This window comes from Arvicola amphibius, chromosome 14 (assembly GCF_903992535.2).
Source record: "Arvicola amphibius chromosome 14, mArvAmp1.2, whole genome shotgun sequence".
In the NCBI taxonomy this organism is placed as follows: domain Eukaryota; kingdom Metazoa; phylum Chordata; class Mammalia; order Rodentia; family Cricetidae; genus Arvicola; species Arvicola amphibius.
This window is the reverse complement of record NC_052060.1, coordinates 61,805,311-61,812,127: the sequence shown is the minus strand read 5'-3', so window position 1 is coordinate 61,812,127 and position 6,817 is coordinate 61,805,311.

Genomic DNA, 6,817 nt, shown 5'->3' with positions numbered 1-6,817 from the left:
CCCATCCTCAGATGGTGGCGGTGTTGAAGGGTAAGCAAGGTTCCCTGCCTCAGATGCTACAAGCGTTGTAGAGTGAGTTGGCCTCACACCACCAGTTGGGACTCAAAACGCACTTTTAAAAGATATACCAAATCATCTAATATACATATATATACTGTCTGTATGTGTCTGTCTGTGAGCGCAGGTACCCACAGAGGCCAGAGACATCAGTTTCCCCTGGAGCTGGTTGTGAACCTTCTGATGTGGGTGCTGGGACTCAAACTCTGGAAGACCAGAACACTGAGCCACCCCTCAAGCCCCAAGTGGATACCAAATTATAAACCACGATGCATAGATTGCATGCAGTGATCCTGAGAAGCAAATGGATATACTTTGCACATATGTAAATTTAGTGTTGAATCAAAGGAGAGGTATACATGGAATAGAATGGGGATGGGTCAGGTTGTCTATTCTGTGTCAGCTCAAATAGCAAACAAAATGTAGCATATGAACACAGTTTTTTTTAGGTGCTGGGAATGAACCTAGGGCCTCATTCACCCTAGGCAAGTGTTCTACCTCTGAGCTTTATCTCCACCCATGAAGCATTTTTCTAAAGATAATTAACTAAACCGGTGCTTCTTAACCTTCCTAATGCTCCGAACCTTTAATACAGTTCCTCATGTTGTGGTGACCTCCAACCATAAAATTATTTTGTTGCTACTTCATAACTGCAAATTTGTTAGTTATGAACTATAATGTAAATATCTGATATGCAGGATATCTGATATGAAAGCCCTCTGAAAAGGTTGTTTAACCCTCAAAAGGGTCGCGACTACAAACTGAGTAATACTGCACTAAATAATCCTTAATTTCTAGAGGTCTTGACACAATGCCAACTGAAAATTTGTTTTGTTCAAATTCAGCATAATTAGGTAAGATGACTGAGAAATTTTTATTATATTTGGTGATGTTTCATTAACAACATTCTTCTTGCTTGCACCATTGACTGTCAGTAAGGAAAAAATTCAGTGGGTGATTACCACGTATCTTAGGTCATTTTTCTTCATGTAAACGTAGATAATTAGCCAGATATCATCCTACTTTGCATACTAGGAAGGCAAAGTATTAAATGCCCACGGTTCACACCCAGTTTATAACGGTAATTAGCAGTGAACTAAGTGTAGTCCAGAGCTGAAAATCGTGGATTCTGCTCCCTGCTCCCATAGGGCGTGTGCAGAATAGATCAGGGTGTAGGTACTGATGAGAAGGGCCAGAAAGGTCTGAGGACTTGGCTCTGCTTTCCTTGCTGCCCCCTCCTCTCAAATGCCTCTTCACATATGGTGAAGAAAGTCTGAATTGGTGACAGAACTACAGGCTAAGAAATGTTCGTAATGACTCACAAGGAATGGTATCATTGTGCTTGTGAAAGATTTGTACTATTTTTAGTCTTATTACTATATAGTACTTTTGCACTAATAATTTGAGTTACTTTTCTTTAAATCATTTTCACTTAATTTAGGGACGAGGTTGCCATTACTCATTTTGCTTTGATTCATAAAATTACCTTCTAATTTATTTATTTATGCTTTTGGATTAGCTGGCACTTACCTATGGAGTTTTTAACTTGACCACTAGTTAAGATTATCTGTTGAGATTATTTTCTAAGAAGCAGGTGACTTACCTACTAGATGGCCAGGATATAGAACATGAAAGAACTACATAAATACTTCTTGAATGAATACATGAATGGAGATTTTAAATATGTTTTATAAATTCCAATTTTCCTTCTTGAGGTTGCAGTGCTTCTATATTAGGTTTTTATGTTAATTAGTTTTATGTATTTAATCTTTGTTGTTTGAACTCTATTCTCACCCGAAATCTTTCAATTCTGAATAAATGGTTTGAATTAAATCACCTTATTCTAGTTTCTAAAAGCAGTAACACAAACTAATTATTAGATCTAACTAATCCATTATAATTTAAATGTTGAAGACCAAAGTCTGATACTAATTTATTGATTTTTACCAATGACCTTAAACAGGCCTGGGAGATTGCTCATGCAAAGGAGGTTGTTTTAAGTCTGCTCATCATCGTTCCCCCTCTTTTATTTCTTTTAGAGCTCCGTAAGATCAGCAGTTTTAAACACACTAACCTCATGGTAAAGTTATCCAAAGAATTTACATCGACTGCTGACTAGGAAAATTTCTGACGTAATTTTATTTTCTTTGAGAAAGAAGGACTGTACCTTACAAACTGGGATCCTTTGTCAGATTCTGGGTAGCGATTCCTTGGTGTTCAGCAGATACAGTGCCGAGGAGGCTGTGGCTAGCCTGCCATCTCTCCTCATCTCAGGAAGCAGTTCTCTGGTATTATTGGCCCAGGGTTGCTGGTATCTGGGTTGCCTCCTGTTGGGGTTTATATGGAATGACCTGAGAAGCATGCCAGTTCATCTGGGCTTCTGTGGTTAAGCTGACCGAGAACCTATGTGGTCTCGAGAACCTATCCTTTTCTACCAAGCTTTCTGGGTAGAAAATCAATTTTTTTCACTTACTATTTGACTAAGCAAATATTTACTGGACTTCTGATATGCGGTAAACCCTGTTCTGGGTTTGAATTTTAACAGTGAACAGGCAGAGTCGTGTGCATTTTAGTGACACAGACGGAGAAGAGGGAAAAGTGGACAGTATGCTCTTAGAATGTGACAGATGCCACGGGGGAAAACACAGGAAGAGATATCGTGTGTGTCATCAGGATGCCTTATTGGAAAAGTGTGACATTTGATCAAAATTATGAGTAGGTGAGGGGTGAGTCACTGAGCTAATTTTTGGTAATTGTCCTCATTAGGTGATTATTAATTTGGGATAATAATTTAGCTTTTAGCTGATCCAGAATGTATATGTAACACATTTCAGGATGATGAGAGTGCATAGGAAAATTTTCCAGATCAGTTCAAAGCCGTCGTGACGTGTGGGGAATGAAATCCTGACAGAGGCTTCTGGAGAGTATGTTTGGAGGCAATGCCTTGCTGAAAGGAAGGCTTCTCCTTGTCCACCTGTGAGGGGAAAGCTGGGGCCTTGGAGAATAGATATGGTAGATTACAGGTAGATGAGTGTTAGTGACATAATTCTGGTGTTTATGAAATTGCTGGTTTCAAGGTCCACTATTTTTAAAAATATTTCTTTGTTATGTATATAGTGTTCTGTCTGCATTTATGCCTGCAGGTCAGAAGAGGGCACCTGATCTCATTATACATGGTTGTGAACCACCTTGTGGTTACTGGGAGTTGAAGTCAGGACCCTTGGAAGAACAGCAGTGCTCTTAGCCTCTGAGCCATCTCTCCAGTCCCCCCACTATTTTTGAATTATTTTAATTAAAATTTTTTTGCTAACTACCAATTAGCCCCAATTATTTTATGTAAAAGGAATAAACAACACTTTCAACATTGTAAAGATGACAGCTAAGCTGGGAGACAGGTCAGTTGGTAGAGTGTTTGCTATGAAACATGAAGATCTGAGTCCAGTTCTTGTATTTCAAATAAAAAACCTGGGTGTGGTGGTGTTCATTTCTAATCCCAGTCCAAGGGAGGCAGAGGCAGGGACTCGCTGGCTAGTCTAGCTCAGCAGAGGCAGAGGCAGAGGGACTCACTAACCAGCTAGTCTAGCTCAGCAGAGGCACAGGGACTCATTAACCAGCTAGTCTAGCTTAGCAGAGGCACAGGGACTCACTAACCAGCTAGTCTAGCTCAACACTGACCATCAGGCCAGTGGGAGCCCCTGTCTCAGTAAACAAGATGGATGGCTCCTGAGGCATGACAACTGAGGTTGTTCTCCCCCCCGTCCCACATATATGTGTTCACATACACACAGTTCCTTCCACAAGATTGTCTGGAGGAGGTGAGCTGTACAACAGTGTTCGTATTGAATGAGTCTGTCTGTCTTACATAAAGGATTGAATTAACACACGTTGTCAGCATTAACCTTTACACCTACCACTGCCCAACTTCTTTGAAAAGTTATTTTATGTCAATAAATAACACAAATATCTTTGCTGGCCTGCAGTGTTCATTTTACAGGGGCAGACAGATGATAAACAATAATTAAAATAAAAATTAAATTATCTCCAGGCATGGTGGCATGCCTTTAATCCTGACTCAAGAGGCAGAGTCAGGAGAATCTCTGTGAGGTCAAGGCCAACATGGTCTATATAATGTGTTCCAGGTCAGCCAGGGAAACACAGTGAGACCTCGTCTCAGAAAATTAAATTATCTAATAGGGTATTTATGATAAAGTTATCAAAAAGGCAGAAAAAGAAAGTGAATGGCACATTTTCAGTTTATCTCTAGAAAGTGGAGTGTGTATGTATGAAAATATGTATACATATTTTGCATATGTATACATAGACCACACAGATATTGGCCAACTGATCATATATACATATATGACAACAAAACACATATTGACAATAAAATTTAGATTAAATTCAGATCCCCAAAGCATAAAGGTTCTGTGTATCTAGTACTCATCCCTGCAGCTTTTTCCTCTCCAGAGTTGGATACAGTTAGCATAATGTGGACATGGTGTAACCAGATCTGGACAAGGCAATTAGTTGATCTCTCTGAGCCTCAACTTTTGAATCAATAAGATGAGACTGCTTATTTTTCTATCTAATTATCGTTGCTATTGCTGTTATTATTATTATTTTGTTTTTTTAAGACAGGGTTTCTCCTCTGGATAACCCTGGTTGTCCTGGAACTTGCTCTGAAGACCAGGCTGGCCTTGAACTCAGAAATCCACCTGCCTTTACCCTCCAAAGGCTGAGATTAAAGGTGTGCACCACCACCACCCAGCTGATAGTATCTATTGTTAATGATTATTGTGAAGATTGTGTAAGTCATTACTTGGAGTGAGGGTTCTCCATAATAGCACACAGTTGGAGCTTATATGTATTAGAGACAGAGACAGAGAAGAGACCGCGTTTCAAAGACTTTAGTGTGCAGGACGATGTTTCATGTGCTGAAGCTGCATGGCAATAAAACCAGATTTCCTATCGTGTATATCTCAAGAGCTACTCTACAAACAGTAAGTTTTGTAGTAATGGGATGTAGAAGATATAAAGTCTGCTAATTTTGCATCGAATTCTACTGAACTAGAGAGAGTTTATGTAACTTCCCACAAGATCAGCTAATTAATGTTTGAATGTGACCTAGGCACTGGGTAATGGGTCCTGCAGTGGTCCTCTGTTCCTACTACGATTATTGGAGGAGGATACTGAATATCTTTGCTCATGTATCCTGGAATCTTCTGCCTTTCTTGGGGCATATATAAAAAAGTTAAATTCAAGACATTTATGTTCAGGATATTGGCAACTTATTATTAATTTTGTTATACTCATCTAGCCACAGGATGGCTCACTTAGCCTGGGACAGTTGTCACTGTAAAACATGTTGATTTAGTGAACGCACGGTCATCCTGGCTGTCTTCTATCAATTATCTTTATTTGGGATGCAGTTAGCTGCCTTTGGTAAAGGTTGTTATTTGCAGACCATGAGCTCAGCCTGAAGTCTCTAGCATGAGGCAAATCAAAGTTGAGGTAGTTGGGAGACTGCCTAGGACTAAGCTGCTGGGAAAGGAAGGTAGAACAAAACTCGAGGGGGCCTCAACTTTTGATAATCTAGCACGTTGGTAATCATATCTGGTACAACCTTGTAGTTCCTCCAGAAACTGAGAAATGGATGTGGTAAAAGCACAAAAGCAAGTGGAATTTCCTCAAGGAAGAGATTCCCAAAAGCAAGTGCAAGCCAAGGAATTGAGCATTTTATTCCTTCTGATCATTGATTATATAGGAGGTGCTGTGAGAGCTGATGACATTGAAGTTTCCTACTGCCTAACTAGGCTTACTTCCAGGCATATTTTATGAGGGGAAACCTTGAGGTTTTATTAATATACAATGAAATAACTCCCTTTTCTGCACCACTAGCAAATGCAACACAAAACAACCTGCTGTGAGTATCTTGTCACTCCAAATAAAGATTTTAGATTATCTTTTGGCAAAGGTTAGCTACTGTTCTAAACTGAATTGATTGAGGTAGATCATCAAACACCAACTCCAGATTCTCATTTCTCTTGCTGCCTCTGGCCTTTCTTATTAGTTTCCCCAAATGAGACTTCAAAGTTGCAGAAGAATGGACCCAACTCCTTATGTTGTTCTCAGTGGGTTCTTTCAAACGCCTCTTTGAACCACAGTTCTTGTCATACTTTATTATTTTTGTTCCTGAGGGAAGCCCAGAAATCTTTCTTGTTTGCAGCAGCTGAAATAGCCTATAAACCAGAAGATACTCTGTTTAGACATTAACGTTCACCAATGCTTAAAAGCATATTGGGATTGTTCAATAAAAGCAGAGAAACTTCTCCATCTCTTAACCTACTAGAAAAATAACACCAGCTATAAAATAAGAGTGACTATTGCATAACTGTTGGAAGACAGTCTATCCCTAAGCTGATCTTTTCAGGACTGGATTTCTGAGTGGTGTTCATGGGGATTTGTTGGAGACTCACGTTAGTTTCCTTGTGGAAATCAAAGAGTAAACAGCTTATCACTAATGGGATGGCAGCAGATAATGCACAGCCATTCCTGTACTAAGCCAGCATTTCTAAATGGCTTTTGCATATTCATGAGGCTTTTATTGCAGAATGTTATTTAGTGGTTTTTGTTTGCCATCCACCATTTCTCTTTGCTATAGGCCCTTGTGTGGAATAAGCTGGTTGTGGAATAGTAGATTGTCTTGTGCGTACACAAGAGGATGAGCTGATGGGACTGTGGGCAGGTATCTAATTTTTAT